Source organism: Pinus tabuliformis, chromosome 9, assembly GCF_031772625.1.
Source record: "Pinus tabuliformis cultivar Carrire ecotype Pingquan chromosome 9, CPIR1, whole genome shotgun sequence".
NCBI classification, from domain to species: Eukaryota; Viridiplantae; Streptophyta; class Pinopsida; order Pinales; family Pinaceae; genus Pinus; species Pinus tabuliformis.
Genome location: NC_142307.1, coordinates 1228747931 through 1228771856, shown reverse-complemented (window position 1 = coordinate 1228771856; position 23926 = coordinate 1228747931). Strand labels below are relative to the sequence as shown.

General features: G+C 38.1%; 1 pseudogene; it reads left to right on the top strand.

Moving 5' to 3' along the window:
• The first annotated feature begins 1915 nt into the window (after positions 1-1915).
• LOC149152969 (mitochondrial adenine nucleotide transporter ADNT1 pseudogene) lies at positions 1916-23706 on the top strand (annotated as a pseudogene).
• Positions 23707-23926: the final 220 nt, after the last annotated feature.

Here is a 23926-nt window from a genome sequence, read left to right as displayed (position 1 = left end):
CAGTGAGGGAAGTCCCAAAACCCAACAAGGACAAACAGAAGAAGTCCATACCGGTGCATGAATCACCGAGGAAGCATGCAGCTACTTAGGCCCAGAGGAAGGAAAAACCAAGCGGAAAAGAGAAGGGGAAAGTGGTGGATTTGGAGGTCGAAGAGGGCACGGAGGATATAGACAATGAGGGTGTAGATCCTATATCCAAGTTGTCGGAGTACATCCCTTCATGCAAAGGAAAAGTGAAGGTCCCTGAGGACCCAGATGCAGGACAATTCCTCCTCAATACACCCCTATTACCAAAGAACCTCACTTTTGAGGGTCCACACTTGGTGCAAATCCAAAATTTGAAGCTGGAGGACTGGGATTTGGTGGACCATGAGTTGTTCCCCCACCTTGCTATAGAAACCTATATGAAGAGGGTCTTTTACAAAGAATTTAGTGTCACAACGTTGGAGCCTGTGGAGTGGATTCGCGGAGTGAACCAGTCGGGGTTACTGAAATTGTTGTGAATGCCCCACTACCATCGCTCCAATATCAATTTGATTGTCATTAAGCAGTTTCTGTGCCTGGTGGATGATGGATGCTTATGGCTTAGCGCGCTGATCCCTATCACTGATATGTTGATCCATCAGATCATGTTGTTACCACACTCAGGATTGAATCTGGCCAAGTAGTTTGGCAGAAAGAGGAGCGAGCGTGACCTAGTTGAGAAGATGAAGGACAAGTTCAAGCTTGTGAAGAAGCCACGTGGGTACTCTATTATGTCGATCCCTGAACCCGTGGTAAAGGTTCCCACATAGATGCTTGCTAGCAAGGTTATGAGAAAATGCTGCATGGACAAGGTTCTGGTGCTAGTAATCCCTTAGCTGCACAGTGCGCAGAGGGCATGCAGTTCAACTGGGTGCGCTACCTTTGTAGTGTGTTCCTCATGAGCTTCCGAGAGGTACAGGATGAGAGTAAAACATTCCACTATTCATGGTTGTTGCTCTCAATTTTCCTCGTCACTTGGGATCTAGCATAGGACAACTAGTTTCCTCTCGTGGAGAAAGATTTGTCGGAGGCCGCAAAGTTTGCATCTCTCTGGGCCACAAAAGATGTTGCATGGGGCACAGAGACCAAAGTATTTTGGGTGCTAATGGAGGTAAGCATTCGCATGGTCATCAACCAGAAGCCGTGGTTGTCACCAACCGTGTTTGAATAACTCTTAGGGTACGTGGAGTTCAAAGATGACTTCTACCATGTATACATCCAGGTGCAGAAGGATATGCAACAAAAATGGTTCGACGTAACCTACCTCGCTACAGATGATGTTATTGAGGAGGTCATCAAGTGTTGTCCGACATAATGGCACTCTCCATATGATATGACCACAGGGACTAGCAAGTTTGCGGAGAAGAAGAAGAGGGAAGCACCCAAGCAAAAGGTTCGACAGTTGGCTGAGAAGCAGAAAAAAAAGGTCGAGGAGAAGGCCCAGGTGGAAGTGGAGTGCACCACGAAGAAACAGGCTGAACAGGAAGAGCACGGCTCCGAGTGCAGTAAAAAGTCTCCTTCACCCCAAACAGAGGAGGAAGAGCAGTGAGAGTAGGGTGGCGATGGTCAGGAGGAGCATAGCACTCCCTTTCGGGTGAAGCAATATAGGGAACAGGAAAAGGAAGGGCCATAGAAGAAATCAAAACACACCAAACTGTCGCTAGATCCAATTACTCTAAGAGATTGAAACCTGGACGAAATAGGTGATAAGGTGTGGGATACCACCGTAGAACTGCTATATAATTTCGAGAAACAACAATAGCAAGCCCTGAGTACTATTCAGAAGGATCTAGGCGAGCTGGAGTTCTAGGCAAATAGGATCCAGGTAGGCACAGGTCAGAGCAGTGTTGCATCAACAAGTTTGGCACCAGAGACCACTCAGGCAGTAGAGATGGTTTGGTCACTGGATCTTCGGGAAGTTGCGCTGCCAAATGGAGCCTTGAGTGTGGAGGTAGTCACTGACAAGGCTATTTTCAGTTCTCTGAAAAACATCAATCTGAACCTGGCCGCACTCCCCAATGAGTTTCTTCACACGCTACAAGTAGGTGTGATAGCAGAGTTTAAAGCTCGGGAGCACAATGCACTAAGAATTATAAGTGAATACAGAGTAAAAAATGAATAGATGTTCATTGAGAAGTCAGAGGCACTGGAGGCATAGAAGAAAATTCAGGCGCAGAACAGCCAGCTTGCAGCCGCGGTAGCAGAAGCTTGCAGAACAATACCTAAACTACATATACTAGAGGAAGCACCATTGGAGGCGAAGATCAAAAAGCTCATTGCAGGTGTGCACGATGCCAATATGGAAGTGGCCCAAGTTCAATTCAAGATGAACTTAAAGATAATATAGTTGGAGTTGAAGTCACAGCCCTAAACTCTGCTAGAGGTAAGGGAATAGCGCAAAGCCACTATGAACGATGGAGTCACAACGGTGGATGCCACGGTGGTAGATTGCACCGTGCTTTTTGTGTAGGAAATGGAGGTAGTCATGTCTCTATAGGAAGATCCCACCTTGTAGGCCTTGAATATAAAAGCTTACGAACTCTAGCAACAGTATGATGAGGTAAGGGCAACAACGCACACCATTGCTACAACACAACGACTTGCCAAGCTGTAGGAGGCGAAGCACTACTTACACAGGTGGAAGCAGCGAAGAATAAAGAGGTAGTCCTCAAGGCCAGATTGGGGCATTGTTTGGATGATGCCCACATCGTCTCTACCAACATTCAGGAGAAATTGGCAAATTTATAGAGTATGCAGCAGAAAATCAAGGAGGACAATGTAGGACCGACAACAAAGAAGCTGGTGGAGCAGATCACGCAGGCAGCCACGTAGAGAATGGCTGAGGTAGTAGTGGCACAAGTGGAGCTAGAGGATCTTCCCAGTAAGATCTTTGTGTCAGTTGAGTGACTCGAGGGTGAGTCATGATCTTTGTGTTGGGGGGATGTTGTGATGGGGTCCCTTAGGGTCAATTTTGGGGCAAAAGCCCAAGTTTTGTTGTATAAAGATGTAAAGTCTCTGGAAGTTGTGGTCGCAGAGTGCGTAGATAATTAAAGAGTCACAAATGGTTTTACCCTTCTTTTATGTAAGTTGAGTTAGTTTTTGAAGATCTACCCATGGTCCGTGGACCATGGGATTATATAAATAGGTATGTCTTAGGACATCTAGGGGAAGGTAATGAAGTTCAGTCTATGGGAGAAGTCTAAAGAGTTAGTGGAGAAGAGTAGGAACAAAGGCTCTATAGCTGAGTGTGCAGAGGCCTAGAGTAGAGTTCGCAGCTGAGTGTGCGGACCCCTGCAACTGATTGCTCAAAGAAGTCTTGAGTCTGTAATAAGAACTGAGTATTAATAAAGAAGATTGTTGGAAAAATACTTGTGTTTATCTCTTTACTTCTGTTTATATGAATGTACCTTATGTTATAATGGGTTTATGAAATAATGATGTATTGATGCACGAATTTACATGACTTATACTCTTATATGAACACAATTATTGTTAACTATTTACGCAAAGATTATCTTGTTGTATGTTGAAGTTATCAAACATTAAGTTGATCTGAGTAATTACTGGGTTACAAGTAATATTTGATGCACACAAGTAGTGGATTTGTTGATTCAAGGTCCGCGAAAGACAGTCGTAGACCTTCGTGGAGGTCTAGGGGCTGATTAAAGAAGTTTATTGATAAGCCTTAAAGACTTATCGATCTGTGTGAAGGTAGATTTAGAGCATAAAACGATATTACACTGTTCTCTAGGTGCAAAAACTTGGTTCCAACATCCCCCTATACTACCTCGAGTGAGACTTTCGTCTGCACTCCATGGATTGATGCCAAAAGGGCTAGTAGTGTAGGGATTTGTTTGGCACAACTAACTCTGAACCTGGGTCAGGACCCACTAAGCCAACAACAGTGAAAAAAGTTCTGATGTAGGCAACTGACTATTTTTATGAACCATACAAACAAATGTCCCTCAAGCAAGGTACGAAGGATAATAAATTATCACCCAAGTACTATGGTCCTTACAAGGTGTTGCAAAATATTGGTGATGAGCCTCAGTATTGCAACAATAATGCTACAACTCCCAAGGCTACCAACTTTTATTATCAACCTGTGGTTCGTACAAACTTAAGAGGTATCAACACTATATGTGCAACATACAATGTGTCCTTATTTCACTATCATTATGTAATGGAGTGAATTTAATGAATTGAAATCCTATACTAATTTCATAAATGGAAATGTTACATTGAAAATAAATTAATCCTAGGCAAAAACAACAATTTGTAATTGAAAACCCAAGAGCATGAATTCAAATAAATAGGCCTAATCTACTTTTTCAAAGGGCATGTCCTAATTGGTGTTTTATTCTTCCTAAATCATGGATTTAGAGTCTAGGAGTCATTATTCAACCCTAAGAGACAAAAAACAAGTTTTTGGAGCAAATTTGGTCAAGTTTACATGTGATAGAGGAGTGCTACACGAAGTTACAATGTTTACTACATGAACTTATAGGTTTGCTACTTGATGATATAATTCACTATATGACCAAGTAAATCAAATCGAAATTGGGGGGGGGGGGGGGGGGGATTTTTTTTTATTGAATAGGATGTATTAGGTCTCCATTCCAAGTGGAATCACTCAGAAATACCCCTGTTAACATGTGTTAAAAAATAGTAGAAAATTACTAGTCTAAAATCTAGAAATTCGAGAACTAGTGAGCTAGTTAACCTATCAAATGACTAACCTAATCAAGTGAAAATGCAATGGGGTAAATTTTTTTATTAACTTGAATGTTTTTATGATATAATTCAAGTGGAATAAACTCAAATGAATCTCATTAGCATGTTCTAAAAAATAGCAGAAAATTACTACTATTTGCTACAAGGGACTTCCAGAATATTTTAGATTTGTGAATAAGAAAACTAATCCAAGTAGATCAATGATTACTATGACCTTTCAAATATGTTCCAAGGATGAAATCATGCTTGTGATCCTGCAAAATAACTCACTTCAACCATTTAACCCAATCCTACAACAAGAAATCATCAATACTAAATGCAGAAATAAGAAAAACAAGAACAAGAGATGCATGTGAATAAGAAGTGAAAAGAAGAAAAGTAAATTATACAAAATGGCTTTGATGCTCCTGGGATGGCCAAGCCCAAGGAAACTCAAAGTCCTATGATGGAGACCAATCTCTGAAAGCTAAAATTGGTACCAATTTTCACTATTTGAATCAATCTAATTACATCCATGCTAGAAATGAAAGTGGAGCTACAAAAATACAAGTTTTATAAAAAAGAAGACAAATAAAAAGCAACCCCTAGAGGGAAATTCGAATTGGTAATTATAAAAAATGAAGATCCGGTTCCCAACATTAGGAATCTGCATTAAATGAAAAGGAATACATTCCTAGATTTTCTCAATCATTGGAGCTCCAGAATTTGTGCAATAATTTCATAATATCTTGTTGATTTATTATCCAATATTGATCCTCATGTAGTAGGGAGAAAGTCCCTAAATTATCACCTCCTCCAAATCCTCATAATTTACCCAATATTCTCACAATATTATATAAAAACGAATAATATTAGGCACAAATATGCAATTATCTCTAAACCTTCCTAATGAACATATTAAAGCTAAAAGACACTATTAAGTGTAGAAGGAGAGGTTTAATATAGCCTTCATGTGCCTAAGAAAGGTTACATGGGCCTCAATTTGTGTCTGATTTAGAGGCCGATCAGTTGGTACTATGAAATACAAAGTGGAGTTGCCTGCATCTTCTTGAGTACAACTAGTTTCCATGTTTCATGCCTAAAGAAGGTTATCTGTGACAGGCTCCTAGTTCAAATAGTATTTCCAGAACTTGATGAAAAAGGAAAGATAATAATGGAGCCTAAAGCATTCATGGAATCAAGAACCCAACAACTACAGAACTTATCAATTCCAGAGTATCTTGTTAAGTGGAAGAACTTACCTGTTGAAGGTTCAACATGGGAGGATGAGAATTTTATACAGAAGAATCCAGAACTACTCAAGCATTGAGGACAACACTTTTTTTAAGGAAAGGGTCATGTTAGGTCCCTATAATACTAGTGTAGTAGTGTATCCACCTTATTGTTATTGTTTCCCTATAGAAGCCCACTATTATTATTATTGTGCCCTTACATTATTATTTTTATGTAGGCTTTGATTATATTGTGACCCCATAGACTCCTATATATACCAAAGAGGTATTATCATTTGTATTATCAAGGAATTATTCATTTATGTGATGTAAAGGAGGTTTCCCCATTGAAGAGGTTAATTTTAAAGTCGTTGATCTATATTTTCTTTTAAATAGAGGAGGAATGACTTGTTATATAGTTTTATGAACCCAACGTTTCAGACTACCAAGTGAGTCCATCATCAGGGGATGCGTCAGTAGATATTCTAAAGATATTAATGATGTATCCATGAGCTATATTTTAGGGTATATATATAGGTTATGAAAGAACTAATATAAGAAATTAGGTCGGCCATTATCCAATTAGTTTGTTAATGTTCAGATTTTTATTTTTATTTATTTTTTATTTTTTATTAATTAATTTGTTTAATTAATTAATTAATTTGATTATTTAATTAATTTGTTTGATTAATTAATTAAGTTGTTTAATTAATTAATTAATTTGTTTAATTAAATTAATTAATAGTTTAATTAATTAATTAATTGCTTAATTAATTAATTAATTTGTTTAATTAATTAATTAATTTGTTTAATTAATTACTTTGTTTAATTAATACCCTATCTAAAATCCCGATTGAAATTAACACTGGTTTATTATAATTTTAAAAGTGTATGCATGTAATTAAAAACCACCATTAAAAAGAGCTCAATTTAATAGACATATGAAACTTGAAAGGAGAATTGCATTAAAATAAACAAATGACAAGATAGAAAACCACCAACACATTGATAACAAAGTTCGGCTATCTTCAAGCCTACGTCTCTAGGTCCAGTCTTAAGTGGGGAGGCCTCTTTATTAAAATGATAAATTGCTTGTACATCAAAATATAAGCTCCAACACATTAAAATAATGACACTAGTATGTTTAAAAGGTTGCAAAACCCCTTTATCAACTCTTTTGGTGCTCGAAATGGTCCCAAAATGGCTAAAATCAGCCAAAAACACTATCTGCTGCACTTAAAATAACTTGGCACTATAAATCAAACAATGAAAGAGCTTTTGGATCAATGGTTGAGAATGTTGGTTAAATAAATATAGGTCCATGGTTCAATCCATGGTGAGCGTGATTTCTTTTGATATGTCAGATGTTGGTTGTATACATATTTGGCCAAAATTTAATTTTCTATGGTTTATGGTGGCAGGGTCAACGAACCCGCCACCCCACCTTACAACAATAAAATGATTATGTTTAATATTTATGGACTTAGTCCTTATCCATATGTGTTGGCGGAGGTATGTTAAGCTTGGTGGATAACTAATAATGTGGATATGGTGGAGTCGCCAGATATGGCGGGCTCCTGCCATATCCATTCCCCCAAAATATGGCGTCACTACAATTTAAATACAAAATCCCCGCTCCACATATCAAGATGTACTGGTGGTCCAATGGTAAGTTGTGTGATTATTTGAAAGTAGGTCATCATATTGAATCTCGTTAAGTTCACTGGTCGATCGAAACAATTTTTTGACTATTCCTTTGAGGTCATGTGTCAATCTCGGATAGCACCATGTGTCACCTCATGATTGGCCTAAAATAAACCTACCAGATTATGCCACTTGTCCCAAATTAGATATGCAATGTGTCAGCTAGAACCGTGAGATTAGAACCCTGAGTTGATTGTTGACTTCCAGAACCTAGAGCGTTGAATTTAACCTGTTGACCTTTGACTTTTTGCCTAGCTTGGACTTGAACTTTGACCTTGAATAACTTCTTCATATGAAGTCAGATTTCAACCGTTCAAGTTGCTTTGGATTTAGAAAAAGGAAATCTATGTAATGGAGCTAGTTTCAAAAGCATTTGACCACTTTCATTTTTGAGAATTTTCCAGAAATTTGAGCATAGTTTGGATCCTCCATATCACTCCTTGATCTTTTTAGATTATTACTGATAATTTCTGATCATTCCTCCCCACTAACACCTTTTGGACCTCCAAAAGGTTGTCTATACTATTTGAAGGCAAGGACAATGTTTCTCCACCTTCCTGGTATCTTTGGGCCAAACTATTTTGAATCTGTACATGTTACTCATCCACACAGTCATGAGTACAACATAAAAATTGCAAAGAACACTGTTCCATTTTCCATCCATATCTACATCCATATTTTTTGTTATAACCCACATACTGCTGAAAAGAAGCAAGCTGAATAACAACACTGAACATACTGACATAAATTAAATTATACCTTGCAGACTCTCCATAACTGGTACACAACTAAACTTATCATGCAATGATACTTGTTGTACAATTTCAGGTTCCTTAAGCACATTTTTCTGATTTTTATGCTTAATTATCATTGATGGTACAAACATAGTTTTACTTGCATAAGTTGCCCTCTTTAACTGTTGCACTGTTTGAAAAGATTTTGTTGCCTTTATAGGATTATAATGCACAATATATTCGATTCCCCTTTTAAATACATGATATTCATTATGTTCCATGTATAAAATTTCCTTTTGATCATATAAATAAGGGCTAGCTAAGTCCATTCCACATGCATCTAGTGACACTACATCACATATGACCTTATCCAAAAATTGAGACGTGATTGCAAATTGTAATATACATTGCTTAGTTTCTGGAAATTTATGATTTTTTCTCATCCCATTTAGTGTGTAAGGTCTATGATGATTTTTAGTTTTTAATCCCAACTGCTTAACCACTTCCTCAAAAATTAAATTAGATTGAGACCCACTATCTAATGAAGTGTCGATCTTAGTATGCTTCACAATGACCCTTATATAAATAATTTTCATTTTTATATATCACATGAACTATTAGAATGATTACCATCATCATATTTTCCTGCCAAACCTATTGCCATTTGACCCTCATCACCTGATTCTAAACCCAAATCTATCGGCGCTATAGTTTTTGCAACTTTTTTCTTCCCTTCACTCCTTTAAACCACTTTGGTCACTTGTTAGGTGTAGTTGCAAGCAATGTTCTTCATCATGCCCATCCTTCTTGCAATGATTGCAAGAGAGCTTCTCTTCTTCCATCATAATGGAAGTTGTCCTCTTTTCTTTTCCCTCTTTTCTGAACATTGATTCCGATGATACACCAACTCTAGTTTTTCCTTCTTCAATGTAAGTTTCTTGAAAAACTACTTCATCCAAGTTAGTAGGACTAAACATGAATACAGTATTATGAATATACTTAGGCAATCCTCCAATATATTTCATTAGAGTTTCCTGTTTATGTAAGGGAATATCAAGCATTAACGCTTTCTTGTGAAATTCATCTGTATATTCTTGCACTGTGTGTCCTTTGTTAACTTTAAGACTTTTCCATTATATTAAGGCTTTCTCCTTATATCCCAACGAGTAGAATTGCTTTCTAAGTGCGTAAAATAAATCACTCCATGATGAAAAAATCTTACCAATCTACTCAGTCCCATGTTGTAACTTACTTTGCCACCAGATGAGCATGGTCCCTTCTAGATGAAGACAATCGAATCTTGACCACATCGTCAGAAATCTACTACACACTGCAATACAACTCCATTTGTCTAATCTAGTCATCAATTTTCGCAGCATTGATTTCACCATTATATTTGGGTAACTAAAATTTCATATCCAGTTTAGGAAAAGGTTTTCGAGAAGATGATTTAGGTTGACGACAAAAAAGAGAAGAAATAAGATCTTTCTTATCATCATTAGTTTCTATCCTTTTAGATGGTACTTCATCTTTAGGCTTTTCATAATGTGATGCCTCAGTTTCATCATCTTTGGGTTTATCTTCCTCTTTTTCCATTTTGAACTCATAGTACATCTCCTCAACCATGGCTCGCAAGGTCAGGCATCCACAAAGCATGGCTTAGATTTGAAAGGATGACCACCTCCTCCTCCTTCAATCATCTCTTCTCCTCGTGATGTTCTTCTTCTCGAGCCAACTTTTGGATCTCCATCAACACATTCTCCCTCACCACGCCTTAATTTTCTCCTAGTGATCATGCACACTTAAACCAAACTATCAATAACTCGCTCTGATACTAAATGATCTAAAATACCGATTGATATTGATACTGGTTTATTAAATTTTTAAAAGTGTATGCATGTAATTAAAAACCACCATTAAAAAGAACTCAATTTAAAAGACATAGTGTTAACGGGAAAAGTGTCTACTCAGAACGCCCCTATCCCACTAAGGTGTGACAGTACCTTAGAAACAAACAGAGAAAACTATTTTCGTATTCTTCTTTATGAACTATAAACGAAGAGGAATGGGATGAACCAACATGTGTCTTGCACTAGTCCTTTGATCCAATCTCTCTCCTCTTTGACAGCTTCCAGCTACCTGCTCCCTTACTTGCCCAGCTTCACCAAGTTCCTGCAAGATCACAGAAGAGGAAAACTACACAAAGACATGGATTTATATTCATAAATAGCTTAGGATCATATTTAAGCTAAACATGCAAATATAACAAAACATCATTGATACACAAGCATGTAGGAGAAACTCAAATAGTTTTATTGATATAACAAGAAGGTCTAGGAGGAGTTACAACCAATGATTCCTGATCCAGCATCAACCCCCCAGCAAAGGAATCCCCTCTTCACCTCCAACAAAGCATAAATCACCCAATACACTGATCTCTATCTCAAAACCAACAACAATTCTCTGCAATGTACAAAATTCCAGCCTCTGGATCTCTGGGATGAGGGATCCATATATAGATGTATGCAAAGAGGATGAGTTAGCTTATGATTTGACTAGTGGCTTTTCTCTGTCAGTTCTTGCTTCCACTTGGAGACTGAGAGCCTCTTACTCATCCTTGGTCGAACTCAATGAGGCAAGTGTCATTGGGGAAGATTCTGGAAGCTTCCATTGTCTGTCCACCTCGCGGAATGACACTGCCATTTGTCATTTCCCACTCAGCACACCTTGGTAGTGCATTTAGGTGCATTGCAACGCATCTAGCTAGTGCACTTGGGTGCTATGCAACGCAGCTAGCTAGTTTAGCAGTTGAAATGATCCTGATTTGACTGATTCTGAGCAGTTTCTGGTGGAGAACTTCTGGGAGAAGCTGTAATTGGTTGACCTTGTTCCTCTAGGGGTAGGAAAAACACTTTTAGGGACTTAGGATCCCTTGGTTTATGGACATTTCATGCTTAGAGCTGTAAGGCACAAAATTGTCTATAACAGTTGCCCCCTAAAGTTTGAGGCCGTTTATCGGGTGAAATGCTTTATTAGGAGGATCCAAAGTTCTTTCAATGTTGGGAGGAGACCTGTAATAAGATACAATGCAATACATTATCTTCATACTGTTTTCATGATCTAGCTGAGGCGGGCATTCCCATGCTCAGCTTTATAAATTCATTTTTACGTACACAGGACAGACAATCGTCTGATGGTAGACTGATGATTCTGATGAAGTCATCATCCTTTTGGTAGGATGATTATCTGTGCTGCAATGCTGTACATGTCAATGTCTTCATTTTTCCTGAATATATATCGCAGCTCAGATGGATGAAACTAGATCCGGGGTCTTCAATCTCATCCGATCTTCACTCGAAGTACAAGTCGATCCATGTGAGAAATGTTTTGAAGTCGAACATGGAAAGACATCGCTTGATTACCAGTTGATGATGTAAACTGTTAACAAGCGTGAGAGGAATCACCGATAATGATGATGACCCTCAAGGTACCGCAGTACAATTCACGTGGTGCGAATAAAGGACTTGGCATCGAACACCACGCAAAATCTTTCGGTCGAAGGTCATTGATGTATACCTGTCGTCGGAAGTGAGAAACTTGCCATTGAGGCATGCAAGCTTCAAAGTACTGAATGGGGTGTTCCTAGATCAACTTCTTGGATAATGAGCTGATGTCGACAAGAAGCGATCCGTCAAAGGAGGGCCTTGATGAATCCCACATCAATGACACGGAACGGAGCAAATGATTTTGATAGAGGTGAAAATGATCTGATGATATATGGTTCAGGATGGCAGTCATGAAAGAATGAAGTATAATGTATGGTAGTGGATGGGACACGGATGACTTCTCTGGATGACTTCTCTTGAACATGTCGGCGACACTAATGTGATGGATTGGTAGCATTTACCCCAAATGTGGATGGTATGGCATGACCATGGTGATGTGGCCGGTGAATGAAACAACCCAACCCGACTCAGGCACGGAGTGGAAGTGTCATGTTCAAGAGTGACTTGCTACCAATAAAGATTCTTTGAGTTTCTTCCCAATTTTTCCCCAGTCATTGCTGACCAGTACCTCCTTATTTTTGTCAAGCTTGAGGAGGATAACATATTCTTGTTCTATAGTTTGCCCTTCGGGCAAACCCATTGCTATGTTTTAACGAGCCTAGCGATAGTGAAACTCGTTCTCGTCTAAAGACAAGTTTGTCGCTATTAATAATTTTAACGAGTTTAACGACAAAGATAACTCGATCCTTTTCATTTTTAGAGAGTCTGAAAAGGTACGTAAAGTTAACTCCAAAATCCCTTTTTTGTCATCTAATCCCTTAAGTCCGAAAAAGTATAAAACAATACAGAAGGGATGAATTTTCGATAGTTTTAACGAGCCGAACAAAACAAGTGCTCGATCTTTTTTGTGCAATAATCCCTCAGGCCCAAAAAGATTAAAATCTAGAGGAGGGATAGCGCTTCCGGTCACTTTAACGAGTTGGAAGGCCAAAACTCGGCAATCTTTTCATATTTTACGAGTCAGTTGAAAAGAGCTTAAAGAAGACTCGTCTTTTGAGGAACGAGTGATAAAATGGGTAGCAGCTGATTCCAGGTAAGGGTTGGAATTTTCCAATCACGGCAGTGTCACAAGGATGGCTAGTGAAATCACTCTTCGCAGCTGTTCCTCAAAATGGGTAAACAATCAAATGGAGGTGAATGATCGGCCAATGGAAAAGTGGAGGTGACGGTGCAAGCACAACCAAGGCTTTAATGGTTGAAATGCTTCATTCACGGTGGTTATTTACCGGAGAATCGTTCATTTTTTAACGAGCTTAAACGCGGGTGGAAACATTTGCTCATGTCTTATGTTTATTTTTTAACGAGCTTGAACTATGTGCTAAAACTGCTCGATTAATCTAGTCATATGATAAGAATGTCTCATATAAAATGGCAACTTTTAGATTTTTGCACCACATCCTTTCTTTATGCAAGTTAGGTGACGACTAATCCTACGAGTTTAAAGGGTTAGAGGTCCTAAAAATTTAAAAAAATAAATAGCCGCCCCTCGCTTGCACTCCAAAAGGTTTGCATGCCCCCAGGTATAAAGTATGGTTTCAAGGTTACCCCTTCTTTAGTCCAATAAAACATTTGTTTTACCGGGAGAGGCCTACCTCTTACAGGTCACCCAAAGATTGTTCGATTCGCGGTGCAAACAAAACACTTCTTCGGCGATGTCTACCGAGATAAACAAAGGCGAGTGACTCAGTTCTGTCAACTCACATAACTTTGACAAGAGAATCTTGTTCTAGAATAACCCCTCTTCCAATCACGGACGGGGTACAGACTAGTCATATTCTCCCGCGGAAATCTACCCTATACCCGAAGTTTTCCTGCCGAAGCAGACCAGGATGCATGCCCCCTGGGTTTCAGTCATATCCCTCTGACTTACTCGCGCTTATCGGGGAGATGGACTGGAGATTGAGACATTTCTTGCGTGAAGAGACCATTTAGGGATGGTATATGACTATTTGCCATGCGTGATCCGGGAAATGAAAGCTGGTCCACGAGCTTGACCACTCTTCCTTCGTGCGGAAAACACATTACTCTAAAGAGTGAGGAGACGATGGCTCCCATGCAATAAATATAGTCTCGTCCAAGGAGTAGGTTATAATCCAAGGGTCCTTGAACTACCATTACGTTCATTTGAACTGTCTTCCCTCTCAATGTTATGGGCACATTGGGAAGGATCCCTAAAGGTCGACTGGTTCCTTTATCAAAGCCTGTCAGATTTCTCATCTCAGGCAACAACGATGGCGAACCGATCGATTTCCAAGCAATAGAGGAAAGGATACTCACAGAAGCCCCCTCATCTATGATGGTACCAGCCATGACCATTCTATATATTTGAATGATAATTCAGAATGGTATGCTTGCTGGTAAACGGGGTCTGCCTAGTTGATTCCAGTCGAAGGAGACAACTAGGTTGCTTGGAGGTGGGACCGAGTAGACGGCCGGGTATGGCTCTGACGAACTTCCCTCCTGCGGTAAGGGAATGCGTAGATTGCCCCCATGTTCGTCAGAGTCTGTGTTGATGAAGAGAATTTGGACAGTGTCATCCTGGTTCTCTTCAGTGACTGTATCATCCGAAGATAAAACCACTGAAGGCAAGACCGGGTCAACTGCCGCCTCGACCTTTTGAATTTCGTCTGGTATGGATTCAGATGGTTTATCTTCGATGATAGGCGCTTCAGCCGACCACTTGAGCGGGCCAGTTGGATTCTCAACTAGCGACGGACTCGGCAAGAGTTTTTTATATCCAGGAGGAAGTCGTAACGGTGAAACCGGACGATCATCCAAAACTCGTTTCGCTTCGTCTAAGAAGGGACAACGGTGGACGGCATGATTGCCTTCGCACAGTTTACAGGGAAATCTAGCTTTCCCTTTTTGTCCTGGGGCTTCACTTTCGCTAGCTGACGGTGTGCTTTCAACATGATCCTCAGAGGTTGATGACACCAGATTTTGCAAACGAGGAGACCAGTCCCTTAGTATCCGAGGGATGCAAGGACAATCTCTGTGAAAGTGGTCTCCTTTGCAAATGACACATGGCAATTTAGGCCTGGTCAGTGCAGTGTGTGGATTTTCGTTAGACGACACTCGTTTTCCCCCATTCGCCTTTGGCTCCTTCTTCTTCTTCTCTTTCTTCTTCTTCTCCTTCTTCTCCTTAGGAACTTGACTTTTGGCTTTGCCAGCCCTATCAAGCGAAGAGGAAGGAGGAGAGGAAGAATTAGAGGAAGTAGACGGTTGGTGGGAAACTCTGGACTCGTCTAATTTCTGATTCGATTGTTCAAGAATAGTGGTGTTCTGAACGACATTGGTTGAGAAGAGCCAGACTGGCAAGCCAATTGTCAGTCCTGGAAGTAACAATGTGGCCATATGGGGTGCACCAACATCTCCCCAAGAGGAGAAGGGACTAGGATTTCCACCAAGGGGAATTCCTTGGTTGGTAGACTCCATTTTCTCAACCTAAGATCAACGTAGGAAAAGGGTATGAATATTCCGTTTAAAATAAATTTTAAGACGCTTTGACACAACTTGTTTTTTCAATTTTAAAGAGTCGAGAAAAAACAAAAGATGACTCTAGTCTCCTTCGATTTTTAATGAGCCTGAAGTGACAAGTGCTCAGATGGACCTTTTCCGTTAAGGAGTCTGAAAAGGAACTAAAGGGACTGCTCTGGAGATCTAGGTAGAGGGAGTACCAAACCAATCACAAAACTGCAGAATACCTTTTACGGTATGGCAATCAATCTTCCCGAATGCTGTTTTCGGTGCATTGCGATCAGTAGGGCGGCCGACACGGCTTCCTATGGATGAAAGGTTTTAAGCCTATAGGAGTCTCCCAATATATACTCGACGGTACGTGGGAGCACAAGTCCGTACTGGCACTTATCGTCTCAAAGTGGAGGAATCACCCAACCATTAGTGAGGACAACAGTTACCAGGCTTTACGACGCCGGAATACGTCTCTAGCCTAGACCTCTAAATGTTGTGCGTTAAGTTCCGAAGCGTTGTTAGATTCATTCAATTTATTTTAAGTTGATCTTTCTTAGAATTTTGCCTTTTGGATCACCACGAGATGTAGATGTAATTCCCAAAATGCAATCTAAAGATGATAAGAAAACTTTTATCTCTTTTCAGCAATGAAAATCCTAGCTACAAGGGGAAAAGAAAGACACAATCTTTTCTCAAAGAGCAAAGAGCACACTGTAAATGCACTTTTCCTAAATCAAGCCAAACAGACTATCAATATGCAAATGCACATATGCATGTATTTGTTTTCACTTTCTTAATATTGATGCCTAAAAAGAAATTTGATGTACAAATCTGAATTTGCTTTCAAGCGACAAACATAAACAAGCTTCTTTTCAAAATCAAAAGGTAGAGAAGATTACGACACTTTATGATTTTGAAATAAACACTCGTTTCGACACTAGAAAGTGACAAATTCAAACCAAAAGGAAAAAGTAAAAGCATAATCAACTGTCAACAGAAAATAAACTTTCTCCTAAGATCAAAATCGAAACTTGCAACAGATCTAAATCCAAGGACGACAGTATGACTATTCTAATCTTTCAATGGAAAACTGTAAATGATGTAACAAACACACAAAGAACATCTACAGTATTTTTGTACAAAGGAGGCGGAATTAAGGCAAAGAAAAGGGGTTTTGAAACAGACACACACTGATTACAGGTTGCAAAAATCAGAGACAAAACTGAAAAAAATGAAGCAAAGAACCTCAGCTGCACAGGGCTAGGCTGATCAGCGCACCTGTTACACAGAGAAACTGAATTGCAGCGCAGGTAGCCCTCTCGGGAACTGCGTTGAAATGCAGGATCTCTTCACTGTGCCTGCGCTGGGGCAGAAACGAGACTTCTATCCGGGTTCTGGGTCACGGTTTGCAGTTTAATCTATGGTTTTTGGCCGAGTCAAAAGCAATCAGTAATGCACAATCAGAGGGTGGATTTAAAGGAGGTCTAAGAGCTATCACAAAGGGTAATCAGATCATTTGTGAATCAGCTGTTCAAATCATAAACAAATCCAGTGAATGGATTGAAGTAGCAGGTGTCTACTTTGCATTTGATAATGGCAAATGCAGTTCGATTGCTACTTCTGTGTTTATGAAACAAACAACAAGAGAAACACAAACAAACTAACTAGACACGATCCCAAGTGGAGTCGCCATTTTGTTAACGGGAAAAGTGTCTACTCAGAACGCCCCTATCCCACTAAGGTATTTTCGTATTCTTCTTTATGAACTATAAACGAAGAGGAATAGGATGAACCAACCTGTGTCTTGCGCTAGTCCTTTGATCCAATCTCTCTCCTCTTTGACAGCTTCCAGCTACCTGCTCCCTTACTTGCCCAGCTTCACCAAGTTCCTGCAAGATCACAGAAGAGGAAAACTACTCAAAGACATGGATTTATATTCATAAATAGCTTAGGATCAGATTTAAGCTAAACATGCAAATATAACAAAACATCATTGATACACAAGCATGTAGGAGAAACTCAAATAGTTTTATTGATATAACAAGAAGGTCCAGGAGGAGTTACAACCGATGATTCCTGATCCAGCATCAACCCCCCAGCAAAGGAATCCCCTCTTCACCTCCAACAAAGCATAAATCACCCAATACACTGATCTCTATCTCAAAACCAACAGCAATTCTCTGTAATATACAAAATTCCAGCCTCTGGATCTCTGGGATGAGGGATCCATATATAGATGTATGCAAAGAGGATGAGTCAGCTTATGATTTGACTAGTGGCTTCTCTCTGTCAGTTCTTGCTTCCACTTGGAGACTGAGAGCCTCTTACTCATCCTTGGTCGAACTCAGTGAGGCAAGTGTCATTGGGGAAGATTCTGGAAGCTTCCATTGTCTGTCCACCTCGCGGAATGACACTACCATTTGTCATTTCCCGCTCAACGCACCCTAGTAGTGCATTTAGGTGCGTTGCAACGCACCTAGCTAGTGTACTTGGGTGCTATGCAACGCAGGTAGCTAGTGGAGCAGTTGAAATGATCCTGATTTGACTGATTCTGAGCAGTTTCTAGAGGAGAACTTCTGGGAGAAGCTGTAATTGGTTGACCTTGTTCCTCTAGGGGTAGGAACAACACTTTTAGGGACTTAGGATCCCTTGGTTTATGGACATTTCATGCTTAGAGTTGTAAGGCACAAAAATGTCTATAACACATAGGCAGCTTGAAAGAAAAATTTCAGGAAAATAAGAAAACCACAAGAGACAAAAACACCAACACATTGATAATAGAATTCGACTATATTCAAGCCTACATCTTCAGGCCTGGTCTTAAGTGGGGAGGCCTCTTTATTAAAATTATAAAATTCTTTTACATCAAAATATGAGCTCCAAATAATCAAAATGATGGAACCATTACAATCAGAAGGCCTCAAAACCCCTTTATCGACTATTTTGGTGCTTAAAATGGTCCCAAAATGGCTAAAATTAGCCAAAAACACTATCTATTGCACTTAAAATAACTTGGTACTATAAATCAAACAACAAAAAATCTTGTGGCTCAATGGTTGAGAAGTTGGTTAAATAAATCTAGGTCCATGGTGAGCGTGATTTCTTTTGATATGTCAGAGGTTGGTTGTATACGCATTTGGAAAAAATTTAATTTTCTATGTTTTATGGTGGCGGGGTCAACGGACCCGCCACCCCACCTTACAACAATACAATGTGGATAACTAATATTTATGGCCTTAGGCCTTATCCATATGCGCTCATGGAGTTTTATTAAGGTTAGTAGATAACTAATAATGTGGATATGGCGGAGCTGCCATATCCATTCCCCCCAAATATGGCGCCACTACAATTTAAATACAAAATCCCTGCGTCACATATTATGATGTACTGGTGGTCCAATGGTAAGCTGTGTGATTCTTGGTGAGCAGGTCATGGGATAGAATCCCATTAGGTTCGTTGTTTGTTCCAAACAATTTCTTGACTAATCCTTTGAGGCCACGTGTCACTCTTTGATAGGCCATGTGTCACCTCATGATTGGCCTAAAATTAACCAACCAGATGGAGTTGGTTTAAAAATAATTTAACAACTTTCATTTTTGAGCATTTTTTTAAATAATTTAACAACTTTGATTTTTGAGAATTTTCTAGAACTTTGAGCATATTTTGGATCCTCTAGATCACTCCTTGATCATTTCAAATTATTCCTGATCATTCTTGATCATTTATTCTATTTTTTTATCTAGTTACATAACAAATTTTAATGTACCTGCATAGTTTTTAAGTTTTGATTATGAATTTACCTTGAAATGACACTCAAGTTCTGATTTAAAATGTCCTAATGGGAACTCCACAATTCTGTAAATTCCTTCACATATCTAGTCTTCTCGCCATTCTTTCAACAGGGTTTTAGGTTAGATTCTTAAATGCCTAAGCTAAAACCATGTTGCTATTTAATTTCCTCTAGTAATATTTTTAATTAAATATTCTAGAATCCTCATTGTTCTTAGCCATGCTAGTTTTGAAAGACAGGTTTTAGAATTAGAGTAGTCATTGCATCTCTCATGGTCTTTTCCTCTTAGACAATGTATTTAAAATATTTATCAATCTTGTATATGTCTTGAACATTGGTTCCCTTGCATTCAAGAACTGTCTCTAGGGTAACAACATCAATTGGCACCGTTGCTGGGGAACGAAGTTGAAAGATCTTCCCTAGATTTCTATTGAAAATTTATGAATTGATTCTCGAGGGTGATAAGAGTTAGTCTTTAGTTGCAATCTTCACCAAATATTTTCAACTTTGAGCTCTTTTCTTCTCTAGGTTTTAAATAGCTATCCTTGAATTCTTGGCCAGTAAATTTTCTCCACTAGATTTCTCTTGTGTTGTTGGTTATCCTCAGTGTGTACCTCCATTTCAAGAATGCAATGCTTACCTTCCAAGATTCGAAGGGGATGCAGATGAAAGACCAACCCAACATATGAAATATTTTCACATTTGTATAGAGCAAAAAGGAATCATACATGAAGATACTCTAATGAAACTATTTTCCTATCCCCGAGAAAAAAACACACGAGATTGGTATAAAACCTTGCCTCGCTCGAATATTTCCTCCTTAAAGACTTTCCATGTTGTTTTTATCTCTCATTATAAGACTTTGTAGTCGTTTGAGTTTCTCTTTGAAGTGAAAGAGTGTTTTGAAATTCAAGATGATTATTACGCTGAAAATGGTAAAATCATGAATGGAGTTGATGAGTAAATAATGAAATGAAAGATTTTCTTTTTCAAGAAATAAGAATAGAAATATATATAATGGTACCCAATCAGCTCCTCGTAATATTCAACATGTATTGAATATTCAAGAAAGAAATGAAAGAAGTTGTCTTGCAAAGATGAAGAAGGCTTTCAAGAATATAATAATTTTTTTAATCAATAATTGACAATGTAGATATATGGAGAAGCCTTTCATATTTGCACCAAGAACTAACATTCAACAATTATGAAAAGGGAGAAATGACCAAGCTCCAAATTAATCCTCAGAGGTATTATCTTGTAAATTTTGATGTTGCTCCTATTTATGATTTGTATGATTTAGATAGAGAGCATGATACGGGTCTTCAAGGTCATTTGTTGAGTGTTTAATGTAGAGAAGAAAATGAGCAAGTGGGAATTTTTGGACAACAATATATCAAGACATTTACCATAGAAAAAAATGGTATCTTGTGTGAAGAAGAAGTCGATATAGGGAATGTTTATCATTGCATTAAAGGAGACAATGTTGTTCATCAGTTAGAGGTAATAACTCCACTTGAATTTGACCATATGTCCCATAGGGATATGGAAAAAATTCCTTTGTTTTATGAGGCCATTATTATAAAGTATTTTCAGTCAAAGCCTATAGGTGAAAAATAGGGACATAAAAATGTTGTTGATTGTCCTATTGAGCATATTATTCCAGTAGAAGGTCTATTTCAGCGAGAACCTTCAAAGATAATTTTTTTTTTTGGATCTCATCAAGACGTTATCTTTTCTCATATTTTTCAAGATCAAGTGGCAGATTACGTGAAGTTCATTAGCAGGCATCACATATTATTTTGTGGATATATCCCTAGTTTTTGTTCTAAATTTCCCTTATACATATTTTCTTTTTAGTTCAGGCTGGACTACATTTTCAAAATTTAGGGGCATAATTATATCTCATCCAGCCCTCACATGTTGGCATGTTACCACTAGAAATATGAGTAAACTTGATGGGAAATAACCCTTTATATAAGTCGGGGTACCATATATAAATAAGCTCAGTTGTGAGCATTTCATTTCCATTTTTCAGGAGTTTTATTTCAGTTTATAAACTAGAGAATAAGGATCAATTTTCTAGGAGAAACAGGTTTCTCAAATATTTTATATTTTAGAATTTTCAGAATTAAGGTTTGACTCTATGCTCAACCAGGACATTGGTCTATAGTTCTCATTATTTTGTAGGAAAAACACTATCCCCTATTGGTGATGTTGTTGTAGATAAATCCTACAATGTTGTATGAGTTTCAAATCTTGAAATGATGATAGATTTAAATGGAGGAAAACATCCCTGTTGAAGCATATGACATGACATGTGAATTTTTTTTATAAATTTTGTTACAAAAATTGAATTCTCTACGAGAATTGGGTTTTTATAAGCATTTTATTTCTCTTGGGTTATTATGTAGAGAAGTTATTTTACTAAAATGTTTTTATAAGCATTTTATTGCTCTTGGGTTATTATGCAAAGAAGCATTTTATTTCTCTTGGGTTTATGTAGAGAAGTTATTTTACCAAAATGTTTTTATAAGCATTTTATTGCTCTTGGGTTATTATGCAAAGAAGTTATTTTACTAGAATTGGGTTTTTTTAAGCATTTTATTTCTCTTGGGTTATTATGAAGTCATTTTACCAAAATCTTTTTATAAGCATTTTATTGCTCTTGGGTTATTATGCAGAGAAATTATTTTACCAGTAAACTCTTGGGTTATTATGAGAAGTTATTTTACCAAAATTATGAGAAGTTATTTTACCAAAATTGTCGGGCTTAGGCCCAATCTCCATGTTCCTATTCCATGGCACTTATACCACCAAAGACCATTCCTTACCAAGTTGTCAATGAGTTACAATGAAACTTGAAACATAAGGTACCACGCCATACAAGTGCTCAATGTGTTGATATATCATGAGAGTGTTCACAACTATAAATGTCAATAAAGACACTCACCCGACCAATATGGGATATTGGTTCTTCAAAGAATATATATATATATATATATATATATATATATAATGTGCCGACATGAAGTCTTAGATGGGCACACTAATGCTAAGACGGGTTCATGGAAAATATATGCAAATAGAACTCTCTAAAATGATCAATTAAGATGCTTCTCCAATGTTCACTCTACAATACCATTGCAATATCATTTTCAAAGACAATTGCTAGGTGAAAATCCACTGGTTCCATATATGTATGATTTGGTCATTAAAATGGCACACTCAATGCCTCTTGGTGGTGTTAATATATGGTTCCAGTGGCCTTAAGAATTGGAAGAAGTGAGCGATAATTTACAAGAGTTCTGTTGAACACCTCATCCCACATTTTGAAAACATCAAGAAATGTTTGAGTGAATTATGTGTATAAATGGTGATGGGAATCTTTTTAATTTTAAGTGTGGCTTAAAAACTTTGCAGGGATGAGTTATAATTCCATTTCTTATTGTAAAATGTTATAATATGTATATATTGAACTTATAAGAAAACTTAAAAACTTTGCAGGGATGAGTTATAATTCCATTTCTTATTGTAAAATGTTATAATATGTATATATTGAACTTATAAGAAAACTTAAAATCCTACATGTTATGGAAGTATGGAAATATGTAGCAAAGCAATGTTCTAGGGAAGTCTAGGAGAAGATAACTCAAGGAAATTGGAATTTGTAACTTGAAATTGGGAGTACAGGGAGGAGGAGAAATATTGAAAGAGAAAATTGGGAGTACAGGGAAGAGGAGAAATATTGAAAGAGAAAGTAGCTTTAGGTACCTTACATTATTGGCCAAATATCTGGATGATAGGTTCAAAACGACCTCACCCCTAAATACAATGGCATGGTCAAAGGATTACATTTTCATAGATTTTTTTAAAGGGAATGGTACGAACTGTGCTAGGATAGTACCCACTTCTGCTATGAAATTTTACAGCTATGAGCAGGTATCTAGTGCAATCCTTTGGCTTTATACAAGACAAATGGGAAATGAAAATACTGAACATAAACCTGTCTCACGTCTTGTAGCAGGAGCTTGCGCAGGAATAATTGCCATGTGCGTAACTTACCCAATGAATATGGTTCAAGGGAGTTTCGAGACAAAGAACTCTCTTAATCAATATCGTGGTATGTTCCATGCTATGACAATTGTCTTGCGTGAATAAGGTCTTTAGTTTTATACAAAGGCTGGTTACAATTAGCGATTGGAGTGATTCCTTATATTGGGTTGAATTTTTTTATGTTTGAGACACTTAAGGACTGAATGATGAAAAACAAACCATTAGGATTGGCTAAGGACTCAGAGTCGAATGTGGTGACTAAACTAGATTGTGGAGTTGTTGCAGGAACCATTGGGAAGACTGTGGCCTATCCTCTCGATGTAATATGAAGGAGAATAAAAATGAGTCGATGGAAAGATGTTTCTTATGTTGTAGCTAGAGATGGAAGAAATAAGGCAACTGTAGCATTATATCTATGATATGATAGATCCGTGGATCAGAATGAAATGACACGTGTTGAGCTTGTATGAAATTGTGAGCTTATATACATATATAAGTATTCAAGTCAAAATATTCATTGTTTAATTACTCAGCCAACAATTTGAATATGAAGTGATGTCGTTTCTAATTGATCCTGATAGAATACAGGAGGTCTTGCTGACATATAATGTCGAGGAGGTAAATTAATTGAGCAAAAAA